The sequence below is a fragment of the Pelodiscus sinensis genome, chromosome 2 (genome assembly GCF_052426305.1).
Source record: "Pelodiscus sinensis isolate ZL-2025 chromosome 2, ASM5242630v1, whole genome shotgun sequence".
In the NCBI taxonomy this organism is placed as follows: Eukaryota; Metazoa; Chordata; order Testudines; family Trionychidae; genus Pelodiscus; species Pelodiscus sinensis.
Genome location: NC_143053.1, coordinates 236,622,823 through 236,646,399, shown reverse-complemented (window position 1 = coordinate 236,646,399; position 23,577 = coordinate 236,622,823).

Sequence of the window (23,577 nt, the reverse complement as noted above, 5' to 3'; positions counted from 1 at the left end):
CCTAAATTGGAGTCAAGGGCAGAACAACTTTATAAGGAGTATTTGTGCATCAGGAACACATTATGCTAGTACCAAATAGATTTGCACAATATGGAAAGTCAGGGGCTATCAGTGTATAAGTTCATTGGAAATTCCCTCATGAAGATCCAGCAACCTGAATACAGAAACGTGGAGGGGTAGCAGCACTGTGGCCTTTTCTATAGTGAGTAGAAGTCTTCCCAAGGGGTTATTTATTTTTGTCCCATACAAATCCTACTCATAAAGCACTGTTACCCAGACTATATATAGGGTTTCCAGAATGTCAACCATAATGCAAAAACTAAATAAAAATCCTTAAATAATGCTGGATGCTGCTATTAATGAGATATTAATGCCAAATATCCTCACTATATTTAGAGTGTAGTTATTGCTTCATTCAAATCATTAGTTTATGTTTCCCTGGGCAGAGGCAATGCAGTGGAAATTCATGCAGGGTTACCAGATGTCCCCTATTTTATATGGACAGTCCTGATATTTGGGCCTTTCTTTTATTTAGGCACTTATTACCCCCCATCCCCGTCCTGATTTTTCACATTTACTACCAGTCACCCTAAAATCATTGCAGCTCCAGCAGCACTTTTCAATATTTTAGAGCTCAGCATATAAACATTAGAATGGATTGTTAGCAATTTTCTATAGATGTACTTTGCAAGGAGCAGTGACCTGTAGTTTATGTTGCATCTTCAAATAAAGTGGGTTTTTAGTGCTATTTTAACAAAATACTTTGCTTTGCATCCAGTAATTGTCAGTACTTCTGACATTTGAACACTGAAATGGTCAACATTTTGTTCTTACCTAGATAACTTTTGTAGATTTATGTGTATGTGAGATGAAGGGTATTGAGTTTCCTACAAAAAATATACCTGATTCACATAGTTTCCCATTTTAAGCGAGATTCATTGGCCTGGAGAATACCTGTTAATGACAATACGAGGATGACCTGTCTGATCTCTATGAAGTATAAAATCCAAACTATTTTGTGATTATGCTATAATGAGTTTTTGAGGCAAATTGAAACAGTGCTAAAACAAAATTAAGGATTTATAGCTGTTAAACTAGCTATGAAACTAGATGGGAAACGTAACATTGGTAATGACTTGCAAAATGCTTGCATCAAATTGCAAACTCATGGGTAAATATGTAATATTACTCAAGGTACAATCTGGTCTGATGGACAGCTGTCTCCCCTCAATTCTCCAACCTGGGGTGCCTTTTACATGCTTTGTTATGAGAACATACCACTCCTGCCAATACATGATTCCCAGCTATATTGTTTGAGTGCCTTATCCACACTCTGGAATTACATTATATGGCAACATTAGGAAACTCCTGAACCAAGATTCCCCCTCCTCCAGAAATGCATGTCTTGTACTGCACAACACCTTCCCAGACAATATAAACTCATATAAAGTCTGTCATTTTATTAATATAAAATGATATGCCCAAATTCTGTTATTCCAAATGTAGTTCCCAAACACTTGAATCCAAACACACTCATTTAAATAAAACAGTAAAACAAATTGATTTACTACAGAAAGATAGTGTTTAAGTGTTCACAAATATTGAGGCATAAAAGTCAGAATTTGTTACAAAGAAATAAAAGGTAAAAGGCACATAATACCTAGAATAATAAGCTAAATGAATTCAAAGCAAAGATCTCTCTCATCAGAAATGCCAACATTCTTACTGGCTGAATCCTTCAGTCCAATGCTCCTTCCTTTCTTCTTCAGGAATTGTTGATGCTGTTGATGGAAAGGAAGAGAGATTATTTGGCATGTTTGCTCTCTCCTCTTTTCTCTTGCACAATAATCATCTCCAGCTGATGTGATGTTGTTCAGGAGACAGAAAATCTTTATAGATAGGATAGCAGTCTTGAGCTACTTCTTTGTCAAAATGTAGATTCCCCACCCCCGCATCTTCTCTCATGCCAAAGAGTGGCCATTTAATCAGATGATAGTCCATTTGATCTCATTGACAACTGGCTGAGGCACTGACTAACCTTTTCTCTTTGATTATCAGAGGGGTAGCCGTGTTAGTCTGAATCTGCAAAAGCAGTGAGGAGTTCTGTGGCACCTTATAGACTAACCGAAGTGTTGGAGCATAAGCTTTCGTGGGCAAAGACCCACTTCGTCAGATGCATGTCATGCATCTGACGAAGTGGGTCTTTGCCCACGAAAGCTTATGCTCCAACACTTCGGTTAGTCTATAAGGTGCCACAGGACTCCTCGCCGCTTTTCTCTTTGAGGTACTCATTTGTGGCTGCTGATCAGAACATGTTGGGACACATTTTGGTAACATCGTAATATGGGATCTTAGAATCCTACATATTTTACCAAAATCATAAGTTTTCAAATGGTATATTACCAGGCATACTTTGTAGAAAGTTACTATAATACTGTAACAAGGGTGAACCTTGAGGTAAAACAACAGGTTTGAGGTTCAGTGCAGTTGTAAAAATGTGTTCACATATATAAACTTAGGTTGCAGTTGTATGTATCTCTGCACTTTATAATTTCCATCTAGTCTTCCTCTCTTCCTCAAGATCGCAGGGATCTCTCATATTAGAGGTTTGACTTTATCACATTCTATCTTATATACAAACTTTCAGAAGTTAGTGCGTTTCTAGACCTTGTCAATCAAGTGTGCAGGGATCAGATTACAAACTCCTCAAGCATCGAAGTTGTGAGTTGTGTGTGTATATGTGTGTCCCTCCTCTCAAGGGTTATGTCTAGACTGCAGGCTTCTTTCAAAAGAAGCTTTTTCAGAAGAGATTTTCCAAAAAAAACTTCTTCCTAAAGAGAGCGTCCACCCTGCCAAAGCGCATCAAAAAGGCAATCTGCTTTTTCAAAAGATAGGCCCATTCAATGTGGACGCTATCTCGCATATAAGGTGTGATTACTATGGACAGAGTGGCCACCAGGGCACCTATGCTTTTTCCTGGAGGCCTCTTCTTTTGAAAAAACTCCCTCTTCCTCATCCACACATGCCTTTTTCCAAAGAGCTCTTTCAGAAAAAGGTTCTTCCTCATGGAAAGACATTTACCAATGTCAGAAAAACCCGTCTGTTCTTTTGATTTTTCTTTCGAAAAAATGTAATAGCGATGTAGACATAAGTGAAGTTTTTTTGGAAAAACATTCATTTTTCCAAAAAAAACCAAGGTGTCTTAGCAAGTTTTATGCTCCTCCTTGGTGTCTTGTATTTTACTTTTTAACCAGTAATGTCAAAGTTGCTGTTCATTGAATGACTATATGGTTAGTATCTTGTCCATTTTCAAAGCTGTCATTAATAAAATACAATAGGTATATTTTATGCATTTTTAGACTTATCAATATAAACCAGAGATGCTTCATCCTCAGACACAGTGTATTCTTGAATCATAAAACTATCAAGATTTTAAAAAGCAGGATACTATAAATTGCTAACCCTGACACACTTATCTAAGGAAATATAATATAGAAAAGTCTATAGATTAGTAGATGTAGACTCCGCAGAAAAAAATTATAGTATTATTTGATTACCTACATTTCCTTAGGCTTACTGCTGGTAAAAATTGCATCCCAGTCAGAGATGGACAGTCCAGAGAAGAGCTATTTAACTAGAAAGTAGCCCTTAAAGAACAGAAATATTCTGACCTCCCAATGTAAGACTAAATGCTCTGCCCAGTGCCTGCAGCGGATTACTTTAATAAGGTTTTTAAAGGAAACATTAGGAACTTTAATTTCTACTTGTCAAGGCTGCCTAAGGTTAATTACGTGAACATAGATAAATCATTGTTAGTTATTTTATTATACTGTATGACATTAATAAATTACTCTCATCCTCACAAAAAATAGCTGTTTCTATCTTTCATTTTTAATGTGTAAAGAACTTGTCCATAAAAATATAGGTTTTAAAGTTATAGAATATGCAGCACCAGATGCTGCTCTGGGGGTGCTGTGACAGATGGATCACTATGCATTTATCCTTTTGTTTTATATTTCTGAAAACCTGTGGGATTCTGATGCAGAAAAGATGACTTTATCTTTTCATTTCAGAATTTCTATCAGCATTTTTGTTTGCCTGGAAAAAAAGTAGAATATATCACAGCTAGGTCATCAAATGTATTCCCTCTTTTCCTGGATGCAGGGAGACAGATTTATTGGATGATGTTAGGTTACTATTTTTGTGAAGGAGCTTGCTATGAACTGGAAAGGAACTTTAATCTCACACCCATTTTACTCCAATAATTAACATTGACATGCACACACAAGAGAGATCCAAATCAGGCTCTCACTATTATACCCCTGGAGATTAACAGGGCAACCGCAGGCTACCTTTATGGCTATTCTTCATATACATGTTTCTAAAATGGATATTAAGAGCTATTTTTCATCATATTCCTCAGCCCCCTTACAAAGGCAGTAGGTAGTCAGCTAGTGCATCTTTGCCTCATCATGGTATATCATTAGTTTTGAAAAGGGATAAATATGCCCTCATTCCTCAATTCTTTTGTCCATATTAAATGGAAAATGACACAAATGGTGTTAACCAAGGCAAAGCAAGAAATTTTCAGTAGATTCAATTGGAAACTAAATTGATCAGACTATTAGCCTATTTGAATTTTTATTTTAGAAAAGCAGTGAAGTGACCATTTCTAGCGAATTCAGCTGACTTAGGTACCCCAAAGCAATTTATACATCAATGGATGTTGAATTGAATTGAAAGTGAATTGACATTAGTGGCTGACATTTATTCAGGTTAAACTTTAAACATGGTTTTGTTATTTTCATATAACTGTATAACAGAAAAAACTTCTTAGCACATCTTCGCTAAGTAATTACGGAGAGCAAAAGAACAACTTGCAATTTCTTCTTAAATGATGCCTAGGACTGAGTGGACGAGGGAGAGTTAATTATAGTTTAATTATTAATTAGACAACGGGAAGTAATCCTCATGCATACAAATATTCATGAAAAAACATCCTTTAACAGAATATTTCTTCCATATTTCATTACAGATAAAAGTAAAACCCTCCTTTTGGTTGCTGACGAGAAGCCTATTGACTTCAATTGATTTTGGATGAGAACAGTTTGTGAAGAATGAACATAAAGTCAGAGATTCAGATAGCTGTGTAATTGTCTGTTAGACATGCCTATTTTTTTTACAAAATAGGTCTGCTTTGAATCTATAATTTTAAAAAAATTGAATCAAAATTGTGTTAAAAAAGGTGATAAATACATTTCTGACAATGCTGGCACATAAGTAAGTAAAAGTCTCCACATGGAACCTTTTAAGGAAAAAAGGCACTCCTTTTGCTCAGTATGAATGATCTGACTAAAAGGTTAGAAGGCGAGATGCATTTCTCACTATGTCAACTGTTCAATAAAAATCTCATTCTACATGCAGGTCTGAGTTTCCTTATATCCCTACAAACAGCCAGAGTATTAGTGGGCAGCGGGTGAACTGTAATTCTTCAGCATTTTTTATAAGATCCTTCTTGGTCCTAAAGATTCTAGAGTCAAAGAGCAGCTAATAGATTTGAGCAATCTTTTGCATAAAAGTTGTCTTTGGAGGATGAAACTGTATTTTTTTTATATTGCCCCATGGAAATCCTGAGAGTGTTCCTATCTTTTCCTAAGAATGAGTAGTGATTTCAGCTACTGATTTGGTAAAGATGGCTATTTGGCCATTAGAATCAGCACCTTGGGTCCCAAATAGAAAATTTTAAAATCTGATCCTGTACTCTGATCTACATGTTCAAACTCTTCTGCCCATGAAGTCAACAGGGCACATGCTCAAGAGTCCATCTGCAATGAATTTAGCTGCAGATTATCTTGTTACTGGACATTTTCCCACCTCTCAATACCAACCCAACAATTTCATGTACCTAGGAGCTGCTATTTAAGAGTTTTTAAAAAGGGATGTTTAAAGTCAGGACTGAAGGTACATCTACACTGCACCCTTAGCTCGAAGTAAGATACACAATTTGCACTACGCAAATTGCATATCTGATTTCAATTCTATTTTGAAATAGGCTATTTTGAAATTTGGCACATCTACACAGAGCCAAATTTTGAAATAACACACCATTTCAAGACATCTCTTACGCCTTGTGGAACGAGGTTTACAGGGATGTGGAAATAACAGGTCCTCTGTATTTTGCAATAGCGAACGCATTCATAAGATGCAGGGTAGCTATTTCAGGATACCTCTGGCATCCCAAAATAGCCTGGCAGTGTAGACATATCCTGAGGTGTATTAATGGAACAATTCTTCTGTCTATATTTGAATCTGACACACATTCCCAGCTGGTCAAATCCTTCCCAATCTTCTGTGCAATTGCTCCATACTATAGGGGCCATAAATATGCATTTGGAAGTCAAACCTTTGAAAGGGGCACTTCAGCTGAGTTTCTAAACAGGTGCATTAACTGTTTCTGAGCTTTAATATTGCCTGATTGTGGAACCACATGATGCATATCCTGAACTAGGTCTGTCCTGCTGCCACTCACGCTGTTTAGAATCCTATAACAGATAGTTACAACGTACCCTAAGGGTACGTCTAGACTACATGCCTCTGTCACCAGAGGCATGTAGATTAGGCTACCAGGCATAGGAAAATGAAGCGGCGATTTAAATAATCGCCACTTCATTTAAATTTACATGGCTGCCGCGCTGAGCTGACAAACAGCTGGACGCACGCGTGTCGACATCAAAGGCATTTGTCGAACACCTAGGTATACCTCATCCCAGGAGGCAACAGAGGCATGTAGTCTAGACGTACCCTTAGTTGTAGTTCTTAATTTCTGACTCTAAAGCATCTCTTAAGAGGATGTCTGCTGAAGCGTAAAATATGAACTGTGAAAAGAAACCACTGCTTAAAGGAAAGGAAAATCTAATTTTAAAAAAGTACATGCTGGGTCTTAACCTGTATAAGAGTATTATTATTTATTTGTATTATGGTAGCATTCAGGAGCTCCAATCAAGGACAAAGACCTCATTGTTCTTTACACGGTAAAAACACAGAACAAAAAGAGTCTCTCTTCCCCAAAGAGCTTTCAAAGTAAGACTCTAACTACCCTGCCAAAATACCATTAATATCACAGAGTGTAAAATAATCCAGCCACCCCCCCCTCCCCCCAGCAGCACAACTGTAACCACAAGATTCTAAACTGGAATATGAATTGCAAAACCTGTATGAAAAATAACAAATTGAAAAGTTGAACGAACAGCATCTCTTCCATAGGGTATTGCAAAGTAAGTCAGTGCCCATAGATGTTCGTACATTTACCTCTCAGTCTTCAAAGCAATGCACAGCTTTTCTGTTTGTGTAACTCCCATGAAAATTAACTGGAGAAAATCAAATAAATCTCATCTAGCATTTTAAAATGTAAGAAATTGCAATTCTTATTTTTCTTCAAAAATATTTTTTTACTGCAGTCTATATAAAAATACACTGACTTAACATCATAGAAGCTTTTTGTTATTTTTATCTTAAAATGTTTTTGGTAGAGGACTTGAAATAGTATTAGAACATGACAGTCCTTTGAGATTCAGCTATTTTTAAACCTTGTGGCAAAAATTTAAATTCAGAAGCGATACTGCATAGAACACAATAATGAGAATTGAGTTCCTAAACGATTAAGCATTTTATTTTCCCATGGTGTTCTATATCAGCATATATTTTAACATAATGACAACATAATAGAACAAAATGGGCCAGATTCATTATTGTGAATCTATGACGTTTCCTTAGGGATGGATTTAGCTCTCTATATGTTCACAAATCAATGAACTTAGAACAGAAACTCAAGTAACAAAGATACTATTGCTCATTTAAACCTCCAGTTTTCACAGCAGTTGGAAGAGTACCACATGAAAAGCAGTCATATTATCAGAGAGCAGAATTCTGAAAACAGGCAAGAAACATAGTTATAATTTGTAAAGAACGATGTGATTGAGAACACAGTATTTTAAAATATGAGACTGATAAGGTTTAAGGTGTCATGATGGCTCCAAGGTTTTCTGTGGGATATGAAAAGAGGCTTAAAAGATTATTAGTAGAAGGGGAACACCAGGGAGATACAATTCACATTGTTTCTGCAGCTAATTTTTTTTTCTCATTCTGAAAAAAGCCTCACAGGCAAAACATCACATCTCACCTTGTTTTCTATTCTTTCTATTTTATTTATTTTTCTTTTCTAAGTCTATAGATTTCACTATAATGCAGCCCTGGTAGCAATTTTAGGTTGGCTGTATTTTTCATTGAATAAGACACTATAGCGATATTTTTTTCAGGAGAAGGACCACTTTTAGTTGCCATAATCATGAAACAGTAATGACTATAGTTTGATTCTTATTTAGAATTATTTATACCATTCTCAGTCCATTTGTCGTGGGTTTCTGGTTCTCTCCAACATCTTCATAAATGATTTTGGATAACAGCATAGAAAGTACATTAAGTTTGCAGATACCAAAGAGTTGTAAGCGCTTTGGAGAACATGTTTAGAATTCAAAATGTTCTTGAAAACTGGAGAAATGTTATGAAATTAATAAGATAACATTCAGTAAGGACAAATGCAAAGTAAAACACTTCAGAAGGAATAATCCACAGAATAAATACAAAATGGGAAATGAATTGCTAGGAAGGAGTACTACAGAAAATCAGTGCTATGGGTTATAGTGGATCACAAACTAAACATGTGTCAACTGCATAACACCATTGCAAAAAGGGTAAACGTTATTCTGGGATGTATCATCAGGAGTACTGTCAGCAAGACATGAGAAGTAATTCCATTCTATTAAGCACTGAGAAACCCTCATCTTGAGTACTGTGTCCTATTCTAGGCACCATATTCAGGAAAGATGTGAAAAATTGGAGAAAGTCCAGAGGTGAGAAACAAAAATTATTCAAGGGCCAGAAAACATGCCCTGCAAGGACAGATAGAAATAAATATGTTTACATGGTCTAGAGAAGAAAAGGGCAGACATGATAATAGTCTTCAATTATGTAAAAGATCCATGTAAATAGGAAGGTGATACATTGATTTCTTAACTACTGAGGACAAAAAGCAAAGGTCTTAAGTTGCAGCAAAGTAGATTTAGGTTGGACTTAGGATTTAGGAAAAATTTCCAAACTATAAGGGTAGTTAAGCATTGGAATAAAGTGCCTAGGGAGATTGTGGAATTTCTGTCACTGGAGGGCTTTAAGAAGAGGTTGGACAAACAGCTTTGAGGGAAGGTCTGTATAACACTTAGTCCTGCATCAGTGCAGGGAATTGGATTAGATGACCTATCAAGGTCCATTCCAGTAATACATTTTTATTATTCTATCTGTATCTTTGTTGTTCAGGTCCATCTCCACCTGCAGTATCCAAATATGTGCTGCTATTTTAGTTGTTGTAATTCAGGAAGTTATTTATATAGTTAATATGAACCCTTGGGGTAATCACATTTCCTTCTTTGTAGTGCATAGTAGAACTGATGTGGCATCCTCCTATCTCCAGCTGAGCCATGTGGACTTGTTGAAAAAAAAGTATTCAATGACAGAGTCATTCCCCAGAGTCAGGTAAACTCTCAAGCTAGCAGGAGCTCAGCAGGTTCTACAGCAGAGCCCTTTGGACTCTGAAAATGAATCATCTCATCTCACGGCTCTCTATATTTTTCATGTTGAACATTCTATTCCCTATGCATATTATCAGTTTGATCCAATTTGCTCCTTCCCTCTCCCTCACCTCAACCTCTCTCCATCTGTTATGCAGGCTCCCTCCCTTATTCTCTCCCCCTTCACCCTGTCCTAACACAGTGCCCCTCTCCTTCCGTGGTCTTTCCTTTAAGTAATCCCCTCCTAGCAAATCCTCACCCTAGGCAGTACAAACCAACCAACCAACCAACCACTAAACAAGTCAGCCCAAAATCATGGCTCTAACAGGCATTTGGCAGTCACCCAGCCCTCTACTCACTCTGTTTTTGTGTTATACTGTTTCCCTTATACTGAGTCTTCTGTTTAAACGGCAAACTCTTTCATGACAGGGATGGTCCTATTATTCTGTTTATACAATACTTGGCACAATGGGACCCGATCTTGGTGCTGCTAATATAAGAACAAACAAACCAACGAAGTCTGAATATCTACCTTTGAAGTAGTCACTACTTTGGAAAAGTTTATAAATCCCTGTTGTAAGTACCTTGCTTAGAGCTGTAGGAGAAAAGAGCGGAAATAGTGCCCTTGTTAAAAACAGCTAAACATCTTGAAAAGAGGGTCACCAGACGTGTCTGCCACAAGAGGCAAGAGCCTGTAGAGAGAGGGAATGTTTTTCTGAATATTGATGAGCTGCTCCATCTGATTGTGCTAAACTGTCATGTACGGGATTCATATTCAAGTTAAACCAACAAAAGATATTTTAATTCAAGACAGACAAGTTATGACAATCCAATGTGCAACAGGAGAGTGTCCACAGTTACCATCTGTTCAGTCTGAAAAAAAAAACCCAACAATTTCACTTCTCAGCCCTTTCTCTAAAAGGGAGAAATAGCTTTAAAATGGCATTCTTAAGATGACTGAAAGAAGTAGAAAGTCAGTCAATAATATTTTGAGATAGCAGGTACATTTTTTGAATTCTGACCAATCTCATTTTTTTTTAAATTCTTTGCTTGTTAAAAAGTGGCTCTTCAGCACAAAAGCAGTGACATTCATATTATCTACCCTCTTGAAATTTAAGTCAGATAAAAAATAAAAAGCTCTAAATAGTGAGGGATTGGGTTTTCAGAAGGGCTCTGCATAAGCATAACTCTGTTCTTACTGGAGTCAATGATAACTTCCAGTGAGCCCAGTTAAGACAACACTAAGCCTTTTTGAGAATTCCATGCTAGAGCTGGTTGAAAAGTGAGATGCAGTGTGATATTAATTATAGACTTTCATACAGACTTTTTAAGAAAAAAAAATGTGGGTATGAATGAACTGATTAAGCTGAACTTTGTTAGGCCGTCAGTGCCTCGTTTTTGCAGTGGGTTATTGCTCTGCCTAAACATCTGCTCATATAAACATACTATAGACTGCTGTCCTAGAGCTCTAAAACACAATGGATACAATGGGGGAAAAAGAATGCATGTATTTTCATTATAATCACATGTACTGCACTGTTCTTACTGTGCTTATTATCAGTAGTTACACTGTAAAGAAAAAGCCTTGATTAAGAGGATCTAATTGTTTTCAATATCCCCTTTGTAAAATAAGACCCACTTTTCCCTTCTCCCAGAGGAGGAAGGAAAGAGATGATCAAATGACCATCTGCATTTGAGGATCGTATTTATTTAGTCATTATCACAGAGAATCAGCTTTTCATTACACTGCACAACCACCTTTATATGGATAATGTCATCATCAAAGCTGACTATCCTAAGCCATCCTCCAGTGCATCTCTGTTTGCCAGGAGCTGGGAATGTGTGATAGGGGATGGGTCACTGACATTATATCTACACAGCAGCGAGATGTCAGTTATTCTGAAATAACATAGTCTGCATCTACACAGCAAGCAATTATTTTGACATAAAGTCAAAATAATGTCAAGATGGAAGACTTCTTATTCTGACTCCTATAACCCTCATTTTAGGAGGAGTAAGGGAAGTCATAGGAAGAGTGCTGTAACTTGGACTTTCTGCTGTGAAGACAACGCCAAAAGCAGAAACAAGCTATTTTGACTTAAGCTACGCAACTGACGTAGCTCAAGTTGCATAGCTTGTTTCAGCCCTGCTGTGTAGTCGACGTGCCCTTGAAGATTTTTTGTTCTGTTCATTCCCTCTAAACCACTTGCCTTAGCCATTGTCAGAAGACAGGATACTGAGCTAGATGACCTTTTGTCTGAAGCAGTGCGGCCATTCTTATAACACCTTTTTTTAACACTGAGGGTGCATTGTCCTATTTATATGATATGAAGCAACAGAGCCCATAACAGGAGCAGGAACAGTGCAGCAGGACACATGAGAGAGGCTGAAGTCTGAAAAAAAATTGTATGTATCATGTGGTGAATGAACGGACTGTTTTTATCCATATCTGTGTTCCATTGGACATGCCATGTTATGTTATGGATGTTAATGTGCAAACGGTAACTAATTGAAGTAGATCTCAAGATAAGATCAAAATCATATGATTTGTTGACAGACTGGAAATATGTTCATAGACTGAGATGGGTGAAGAGAGTTGACAGATATAGGAAGAGTATGAAGAGCCATTGATTCCTAAGTTAAACATCAACCCTAGCTGTCATTTACCTATTGAAGTTAATAAATAAAGGCCAGAAAAATACTTTTAAAAAAACCAGTGATTGCTCAAATGATCTTAGTCACTTAAACAACCCAAAACATGAATGGGAGAAGAACAAGGGGCATCTCGTGTGAGGAGAGGGAATCGGGAAATTTTTGTATTGTGCATTAGTTGAAAGTTCTTTGCATCATTTCTAGTTTGGTATCATTGCAGATGAAATGGCAATTTGTAAATAGTTCTCTGTAAACTTTACTTGCTTATGTATCTAAACAAAGCAGAACAAAACCCAAACAAACTACAATTTGTTAGTGCTTACTTGTCTTTCTAGTCTTCCTAGTTGGTTGAAAATATCTGTATCTGTGATTAACTTTTTGTAGCTGTTATGTGGAGGAAAAGATGAGGGGGCAGTATAGTCTAGTGGGTAAAGTAATGGAGTAGGAATCTGCATATCCTAGTCTCTTCATCTCTAGTTCTCCTCCCACTCAAGGTCTTTGTGGTGTATTTAAGAAGCAAGTTCTTCAGGGCAGATCGTTTGTGCACTGTTTGTACAATACCTGGCTGAATGAGGAGATTATTGGATGCTAAATAATTAATGTATTGTGCATAAATGTGGATAATAATAAAACATTGCAATATAAAGTGGTGAATAAAATATATATGAATCATGGCCTGATCATCCCAAAGTGAATGTGCTAGAGGAGGTGAGAACCCTAATCAAGTCTGAATGGTGTGAAGGAAAGATTTTTTTTGGAGGCATGTACTAACCAAAATTAAACTTACTTTGAAACCTTTTATAGATATTTATTGGCAGCACTGTGTTTGCTGTCACTGAGCATCCCATAATGATGATATTTTCATGCTTTCTGTGCAAGTAGGAGTTATTTTCTCGTGCAAAACTCATTACGTTGCACCACAGAGGAAGGTGGTCAATAACATGTCCTCTGTGCAGAGCAATTTAATAAGTGACAAGAAAAAAATCTTCATTCATTTGAGACTAATTCCAAAGTTTGTATAAATATAGCCAGGAAAACTGCATTTTGGTGAGGTTGAAAATCTGCATGTGCTTTCATTTGTGGGTCTTAATTAAGATTAGTGATATGTCTTGTAGAGAACTAGGCTATTAAAGAGTTGGTAGCTTGCCACCACATTTGGCAGCCCTACTGAATCTCAAAAATAGAAGTGTAGCCTATTTTTTTAAAATCAATAAATTCAACATCATTATTAACAAAATTAATCCAGTTTCTCATATGGTATAATATTTGCTGGGGATGAGAAGTTATTCCCATCTCAACTCCTGTTTCCCATCTTTCAGGATATTCCAAGAATTTACCTTTTGGGATGACATTTGTTCATTCTTTTCTCAACCTAAACATGGATTATTATTTGAAAGTTTTATAATATATTTCATGTGATTACTCTTGAGAGGTGAAGTGTGAGAAAATGGAAGGGAATTTTTTTCTTATTTTTGAATTCTATTTGGAGTCACTTCAATTGAAGATTGAGAAAACAAAACATAGTTGGCCTGGCATAATTATCACCACAGTGTGCTGTGCTCCTTGATTTTAAGAGACAATTCACTGAATGAAGTCAGTCAGGGTGACCTAATGGAGAGAGAAACTAAACTGAGAATCAGATAATGTGTTGTGTTATTGGTTCTGTTCTGTTCTGTTCTTTATTTCCCCATTCGCCTTATGTCGATTTAGACTGTAAACTTAGTCTAAGCTGGGTACTCTGTTAGGGTATGTCTACACTACCCTCCTAGTTCAAACTAGGAGGGTAATGTAGGCATACCGCACTTGCAAATGAAGCCCGGGATTTGAATTTCCCGGGGTTCATTTGGATAAGCGGGGAGCCGCCATTTTTAAAACCCCGCTGGTTCGAACCCCGTGCAGCGCCGCTACACGGGGCTCGAACTAGGTAGTTCGGACTAGGCTTCCTATTCCGAAATACCGGTACACCTTGTTCCAGTTCAAACTAGCGGGGTAGTGTAGACATACCCTAACTGACTGATACTGAACATGATCGATGAGGGAAGATTGAAAGAACTGGGTATGTTTACTCTAGAAAAGAGACGACTGAGAGAGGACATGACAGCTTTGACGTACATAAAAGGTTGTTACAAGGAACCTTGGTCCTTGATGATGCTTGATCCTGCTGTGAGAACAGGGGACTGGACTTGATGATCTCTCGAAGTCCCTTCCAGTTCTAGGATTCTATGATTCCATGATAAGGAGGAGGGAGAAAAATTAGTCTGGATGCTTCCCTTGTCGACTGCAGAGAGTCCAGACTACTGCGCTGTGTTGCCAAACAGCTGATCGGCACAGCGTGGCAGCCTTTTTGATGTAAATGAAGTGGTGATTATTTAAATCGCTGCTTCATTTCCCTTTTTCGAGTACACTAATCTGTTGACAGAGCCATGTAGTCTAGACATACCCTAGGAGTGAAAATATTACTCCTTTGTGTTACTTACTTTTGTTAAAACCCCTTAATAGTTTTCTAGTTGATGCCCATAGTTCCTATTTATTATTTGATGGTAATTCCTCTTTCTTTTGTTCTCATGCACCAGTTTCTGAATTTAGCTATATTAATGCTTAGAAGAACCTAGAATCATAGAATCATAGGGCTGGAAGACACCTCAGGAGGTCATCGAATCCAGCCCCCTGCCCAAAGCAGGACCAGCCCTAACTAAATCATCCCAGCCAGGGCTTTGTCAAGCCAGGACTTAAAAACCTCTAGGGATGGAGATTCCACCACCTCCATGTCTCTAATTAGACTTGCAATTATTCTGTAAAAAATGGTGAATGAATAATTTTACTCTTCCTTATTGGAAAATGGTTTGTGCCATCTACCATGGGAAAAGCACCGGACAAAAATATGCAGTGTCTTTGCCTGGCTGCCACATATACAACAGCAGTAAACACAAAATTATGTCAAATTCCAATTCAGTACAGACAATAAAATGAACAGAAAAAATGGTCAGTTAAGAGCTCTCACACACCATATGCTCTCTTTTGAATCTAGTTGTAGAATAGGAAGTGTTGGTTTATAATCACAGGAAAATGGCTGTTGAGGTTATTAAAACACCTCGATATCGCTTTGGCCTTTAATTACCTGCAAATTCCATTTATTGCTTTGTGCAGTTCAATGCCATGATGATTATCCTTTAATTGTACTTTAAAATATAAAGGTTCACAGATGCAGAACTTTATTTAATTTAGGATTGCTTAATCAGTTGTTTCAAATGGTAATGATAAAGAAAATATGGAAATCAAAGTTAGGCTTAGAATGATTTATTCCCACCTTATTTTGAAACACTTAAATAGTGTTTTATTGGCTCCACCTGCACAAACACTATTATGAGCCCTTACGTTTTGTCTTGTCTGTGCACATTGGAATGTATATTTTGATATCAAAATCTAGCAGGGCAAGGGAAATCTTTGTGACATTCTTTGCCCAAAACAGGCTTCTTCCCTGATTCTTTAATATTGTGTCAATAAATAAGTTTTGCCTTTGCTCTATCCTGAGCCAGGTGTGGAGCATAAGCTGCTTTATCCCAGAAATAGTGCAGGAGACATTATAATGCTGAGATACTCCTGCTTCACCTTTCTTTGGGGGGCAGAGGGCTCTTGTGGCGGAATGAACCATATATAAAGATTGATGAGATTGCTACAGCCTGGGCTAACATGGCTGGGTTATATAAATCAGGCAGTAGAAGATCATGATCCAGAGGTCCTAGTTTTTATCCCCACTGCCAATTACCCAATAAGCATTGTCAGTAAATTACAACATTGCACAACAGGATGCACCTCTCTGGTCCATAATCATCCATCGTCTGGAATGATGTTAATTAGACAGATGTCAACTTATCATAGGTGTGGTCAAGTTTCCTGGTGTCCCATAAAGTTTGTTACAGCCACCAGTCCTAGCTCTCAGTGTTCTGTGCTGTTATTAGCTCTAATTACCTCTAAATGTCCTTTGACAACCCAATAAGCTATGGAAGTGTTGGTAATGGTGCTGGACAATATTGACCTCCTGTGGTTCAGCAAATTCTCTGGTTTGGAAACAGTCAGTCCCGACGGTGCCAAACTAGAGAGGTTCAACCTGTACTACGATGGCAGCTTAAATATTTTGGCTAGTGCATTATCAAATGGAGCTCAGGACCTGTCTTCACCAATCCCATTTTGTCTGGATGCCCTTTTTCTCCCTACTTCATATCGTGCTGCAGTAGCATGCTTATTTCTTTGTGCTTGGACCTAGATTTAAGTAATCCACACAGGGAATAGGGAAGGTTCTTACTCCTCCTTACACTCCTGGGCTGTGTCTAGACTGGCCAGTTTTTCCAGAAAATCAGCCGCTTTTCCGGAAAAACTTGCCAGCTGTCTACACTGGCCGCTTGAATTTCAGCAAGAACACTGACGATCTCATGTAAGATTGTCAGTGTTCTTGCAGAAATACTATGCTGTTCCCGTTCGGGCAAAAGCCCTCTTGCGCAAATCATTTGCGCAAGAGGGCTAGTGTAGACAACACAGTACTGTTTTGCGCAAAAAAGTCCTGATGGCTAAAATGGCGATAGGGGCTTTTTTGCGCAAAAGTGCGTCTAGATTGGCACGGACGCTTTTCCACAAAAAGTGCTTTTGCGGAAAAGCGTCCGTACCTATCTAGACGCTCTTTTCCAAAAATGCTTTTAACAGAAAACTTTTCCATTAAAAGCATTTCCAGAAAATCATGCCAGTCTAGATGTAGCCCTACAGAATTCAACTTGCAATCCAGCTTTATACACATGCTACAATCTACCCTGGAACAAAAATAGCTCTCAAAGCGCTTCAGGTTATAAGCTGAAACCACAAAAATAAGCCTCAATCCTACAAAGTTTGGACTTTGTAGGTCCCAAAATTATGGAATTAGTATAATTATATCCCAATGTATACTTAGAACAAGTACCTCTAACCATGCAATTAGAACTTGAACTGATCCAATTATGTGATGAAATGGTGTATAGCAATTATGCATAACGACACAATTATAATTTATGATTATATCATAAAAAGCCTTCTGAAACTTTGTGAATGAATATTGGGCATAAACCATCACTGCACATATAAAATGTGCATTTGTTTCAGCTGACATCCCCAAAATGTGGGAAACTGTTACTTTTAGATCTCTATAGAGATTTGTAAATTGCACTTATTAGCATAGGTATATAAGGAAACTTTTACCCTATTTTAGCATTTCACCTAGCCATAATATTGCCAGAATATATGACCACCTCCATTAGCAGTTACTGTGGACACCTTCCTAAGGGAAATATTGATATGCACACCATAGTGCAACAAAAATAGAAGAAGCCCATGTCAATGAAATCTTAGTACCTAGGGCTATGTCTACACAGCAGCATTATTTCGGAATAATATCAGTTATTCCGAAATAAGGAAGAGCGTATCTATACAGCAAGCCATTATTTCAAAAGTATAGTGAGCTGGAGGACCTCTTACTCTGACTCCTGTAACCCTCATTCACAAGGAGTAAGGGAAGTTGAAGAAAGAGTGTTCTTCCTTCGACTTCTTGCTTTGTAGACAGCACCAAAAGCGGAAATAACCTATTTCGACTTCAGCTACACAATTCACGTGGCTGAAGTTGTGTATCTTAATTCGACTTTTGCCCTGCTGGGTAGATGTGCCTAGAAGAATATAAAATAAATTACTTTCACAATGTGAAAATAAATTCTTAAGATTTTATTTTATCATTTTTCTTCATAATTGAGAGAAATTTCTTCAACAGGGGCTTAATTATAGTAATGTTCTGCAGTGCACTTAAACACGTGGCATTTATCTTCAGTAAACCTACTCCCTACTTGCTTCCTTAAAGTACTTTGCTGGATTGGGGCCTACATTTTTATGCAACATAATATGAATATCAGTGGGAGACTCTGACCATAAATACATTTCCCAAGTGATGTGTACTCCTTTGTTTGTATCAGTGAGAGTGGGGGTGTGTCTAGACTACTGAGTTTTGTTGACAAAAGTGGACTTTTGTCGACAAAACTATACCCGCGTCTACACTACCGCTGAGTTCTGTCGACATAACGTCGAAAGAACTCAGCAGTTTTGTCGACGCTGGTAAACCTCATTTTACGAGGCATAACATCTTTGTCGACAGAGTTCTGTCGACAAAAAAGGGCAGTCTGGATGCAGGGGTTCCTTTTGTCGACAGAAGGAGACCTCCAGGGAAGCCCCCTGCTGGAGAGTCCTTCTTTAGGAAAAACCTCTTTTTGGTCCTGTCTGTAGCCATGTTTTAAAGGCACAGACATCCCTGGCAGGCATTGTGGCAGGAAGCTGGCCACAGAGAGATCCTGTCAGCCCAGAGCTCTCCCAGTGTAACCTGCACGTGGCCATGTGTGCAGCTTCAGCGCCACGAGGCTCCCAAGGAGCTTTGAGGGAGCCAGCCCAAGTTCTCTCAGGTGAGAAAAAGAGAGCCCCAGCCTGGTCAGGGACAGAGGTCCTGACACTGTTAGAACTGTGGGGGAGGAGGAAGCAGACCAGGCCCTGCACACCCGGTGCAGGAACGCAAATATCTATGGCCGCATGGCTCAGGGGCTGGCAGATAAAGGGCACCATCCCAGGACACTCCAACAGGTCCGGGCCAAAGTAAAAGAACTTCGCCAGGGGTACATGAAGGCCCGAGAGCAGAGCTCAGCGTCAGGTGCAGCCCCAGTGCACTGCACCTATTATAAGGAACTGGACCGCATCCTGGGAGGCCAGGAACCAATGTCTGCACTGGTGCTCATGCAGACAGGCTTGCACACACCGGTGCAGCATAGCTGGCAGGAGGTCCCCAGGGACGATGTCGAGGAGGAGGAGGAGGAGGCAGAGGAGCAGACAGAGGACACCCTGACCCTGACTCTGCAGCCTGTCCCAGAGACAGAGGAAGCCTCGCAGGCACCGTCCAACGCTGGAGAAGGAACATCAGATGAGTGCAGGCAGGGTCACAGACACAGAACAGGGGAGGTAGGAGCAGAGAGGATGCAGAGCAATGTTCACATCTTGGTCCTCCCTCCTGGACAGCTTGCATCTCTCTGTGCATGTACAAGCAGGCGGGCAGGTGGTGGGTATGTGGGTGGGGGGCATGGGAGACCCAAGGTGCAGCAGGCCCCTCTCCTACTGTGCTTGCACACTGATCTGGCCTGGACAGCCATGGTGGAGGACGGGAGGATCTAGGGGGTGGAGATGGACATTGTCCTAGCCACAACGGGTCCCCTGTGCAGCCGAGGCAGCTGGCAGGGCCAGACGTGGCCTACCAGTAACAACATTCCCATCCCTTGTTGTATGGACTTGTGTGTGAATTGCTAACACTGATCGGTTCTCCCTCTTCTCCTCAACAGCCGGACCTGCTGCAGCTGTCCGCCGCGCAACTCCTGTGCCACCACCCACCCGGTCCCACAGCACCCGCAGGCATTGGAGGACCTATAATGACCTCCTAAAGCGGCATGTGGAGGCCATGGAGAAAATGGAGATGACCATGGCCAACATGCAAGAGACCATGGCTGAAAGAGCGAGGGAGAGGCTCGGTGGCATACTCGCCTGCTGCAGGACTTCCTCCCAGAGTGGAGCAGTATGTGTGCTACCGTCCAGGAGTCCCTGGCTGTGCCAGGTCCTCTCCCCCTGGGGACTCCTCCTGCCCATCCAGCTCCAGCCCCCTCTGACCCCCCGTCCTCCCCCTCAGTCCCCTCTGACCCCCCTTCTTCTCCCTCCGCCCCTGCCACCCCTTCTTCTCCCTCAGCCCCTGCCACCCCTCCAGCCCTGCCCCTCCCCCCCCTGCTAGGGCAGAGTCATTGTCAGCCCCCACTCGAGCCCGAAGATGGCTGGGTCCACGGACCAGGGGTGGCAAAGCCTTGCGGCCCAGGCGAGGCCGCCATTACCCTTAAGGTGTCTGCCCTCCCTCCCTCCCTCCCTCCCTCACTTCATGTTGGAAATCCCTCCTCCCTCCCTCCCTCCCTCCAGGTTGAAATCCCCCCTACTACCTCAGTTATAAACACATGTTATTAGTTAAAAAAAGAACTTTATTTTTCACTGTTGTTGAACAATTCTATTTTGTATAACAGATCTAATTTCTTACGTTACTCCTTTATAAACATATTTTTCAAGTTTAACATGGTGTGTGCGCCTTAACTGTTCAGAGGCTGATGCAGGGATGGATTGTGGGAGGGAAGGTTTTGGGATGGGGGGGTAAGGCCCACAGACCCCATTGGGGATACCTTGGGGAGTCATAGGGCTCCAGCTGAGAAGCGCTCACGCAGAGCCTCCTGGATGCGAACCCCCGAGTGATGGGTTTGGCGAACGGCAGCTGTCCGAGGCTGCGCAAACCGCCTGCCCTCCACTTCAGCCATTGGCCCCCAACCTGGGAGGAAGGCCTCCCCTTTGCTCTCCACCAGGTTGTGGAGGATGCAACATGCTGCCACCACCTCTGGGATATTGTGTTCCCCCATGTCAAGGCGAGTTACCTTCCCTTCAACTGGCCAAATGCGCATTCTACCTGTAAACGGGCGCGTGTCAGGTGCGCATTAAACACTTCCTTGCTCAGGATCAGATGCCCTGTGTATGGCTTCATAAGCCAGGGCAGGAGGGGGTACGCCGCATCGGCCACAATGCAGACCGGCATCTCTACGTCCCCAATAGCAGAGGTTCGCTGGGGGAAGAAGGTTCCTGTCTGCAGCCTTTCGTACAAGTGTGAATTGCGGAAGATCCGAGCATCATGTGCCCGGCCCGACCCGACCATCCCACACACAGGTCCGTAAATAGTCCACGGTGGTCAACCAGGGCCTGCAGCACAATGGAAAAGTACCCTTTCCTGTTGATAAACCGGGCGGCTCGATGGGGTGGTGCACGGATGGGAAAGTGCGTTCCATCGAGCGCTTCTCCACAGTTTGGGAATCCCAGCCCTCCAAAACCAGCCATGATCGTGTCTAGGTCTCCGAGGTGGACAATCCGATTCAGCAGCTCTGAGTTGATGGCCCTCACCACCTGCAAAAATAGACACATACAAACACACATAGATTATGAAGTAAGAGGGGTTGCCTAAGTCCTTTGGCGACCCCCCCTCCCCAGTGATTGCTCCCAGTAGTATGATGGTGTAAGGCATAGGAGCCTTCCACCGCCTCCCCTCCATTGCCCCCCACCCACCCTTTTTTGGTTACAGTCCCCTTACAGACTGCCCTCCCCCCATCCCCAAGGGACTTACCTCCATCAACACAGCACCAACACTTGATCTCCCCACACTAAACTGGTGTCCCACTGACTGGTAGCTATCAGGAGTGGCCAGCTTACAGAGGGCAATAGCTACCCTCTTCTCCAGCGGGATGGCAGGGCGCAGGTGGGTGTCCTGTCGTTGCAGGGTGGGGGCAAGCCAGTTGCAAAGCTCCAGGAAGGTGGACTTCCTCATCCTAAAGTTTTGGAACCAAGCCTGATCACCCCACTGCTCCATTACGAGCCGGTCCCACCAGTCCGTACTTGTTTCCCTCCTCCAACATCGCCTGTCCGGGAAAAAGTTTGGAGGCAGGAACAGTGCTGCTGCATCCTGAAGGAGGGGCTCCAGTCTGGGCTCAGGTTCTGGACCAGGCATTAACAGCATGATAGTCTCATGCAGTTGCAGCAGCATTTGAAGCACTGTGGAGTGGGGCCAGCGCCTGGCCAGGGGAAGCTCTCGTTCCATGGTAAACAAAGGTTAGGAAAAACCTTCAAAAAAAAACAAAAAACACACTGCTGTGCTGTGCCAGGAAGCAGGGCACTCCAAACAGGCACTGCAGAACCTTTGCTATCCCTCTAGGCAGCTGCAGCAGCAGAGCAAGGGCTAGTCGGGGGGGGTGCCCCTTTTAGCATGCATCTCTGCAAAGTGCAGGCAGCAGCACTAGGAAGTACATGCTGCCCCTGTGACCTGGCAAAGCAGTTCCGGGTACTTTCTTCTGTCGACAGAGCGTCCTGCAGTCTGGACGCTCTCTGTCGACAAAGCAAAAAGTTTTGTCTATAGTTTTGTCTATTGCTTCAGTAGTCTAGACGCGCTTTGTCTACAGAAGTTTTGTCGACAGATTCTGTCGACAAAACCCTGTAGTCTAGATGTACCCTGGGAGTGAATTATTATTCAATCTGTGGAAAATTAAACATGTAGAATTGCATTCAATATTACAGGGGGAATATTTTTCACGTAAATAAAGTTTTGCTTTTTAAGGCAAAGAGAAATTTCTCCTGACCAAGCAACTCCCATTATATTTAGGATTATTTGACCTATGGTGCTATATAATAAATTCCAATTTGAGAGATGATTGCAGGTACACATATAACTATTGTGATCAAGGCAAGGAAATTGTTATCATTACATGTTATCCTTTGAAATGATTTTTTCCATGCATTACCTTTAACCTTTAGGTTCCATTGACACTGATAATTTCTTTTATCTTTCACAGTTGTTAAATATCAATAGAAGAGAAAATGTATAAGTTATTAACTTTATTATTTTAAAATGTTGGACACGTCCCTTAAAATCTACATTATAAGCAATCACAATACTTCTGGCTTTGACATTCTCCCTCTTGTAACATGTACTGAGTCTGTGTGTGAGAGGTACTCCCAATCAAGTGAAATATTTGTAACCTTTATACTCCCAAAGCACTTGAATAAGGCTTACCAGAACTGTGGTGAGTTCACACTATCAATAACAACAACAACAAAAGAAGAATACATGGAAAAATTCAGTTTTAGGGAAAATTTTGAATAAGATGACCAGAATTTGGAGACTGTTTCAAGCATAGTGGTCATGAAAGAAAATCAAAATAAAACGGGCAGTATTGGATGGTCCGATCATATATAGTGAAGAAGAAGGAAATGAAGATACAACGTTCACAGAGATCATGGAATTACAGAAATGTAGGACCAGAAGGGACCTTGCCCACATGCTCAGGGTTCAGCTGATTGCCATATTTGGGGTCAGGAAGGAATTTTCCTCCAGGGTAGATTGGCAGAGGCCCAGGAGGTTTTTCGCCTTCCTCTGTAGCATGGGGCACGGATCACTTGTTGGAGGAGTCTCTGTATCTTGGGGTCTTTAAACCATCTTTTGAGGACTTCAATATCTGAGATAAAGGTGAGAAGATTATTCTGGGAGTGGGTGGGTGAGATTCTGTGGCCTGCATTGTGCAGGGGGTCAGACTAGATGATCATGGTGGTCCCTTCTGACCTTAAAGTCTAAGTCATCTAGTCCAGAACCCTGCACTGTGTCAACACTAAATATTATCTAGATCATTCCTGTACTTTT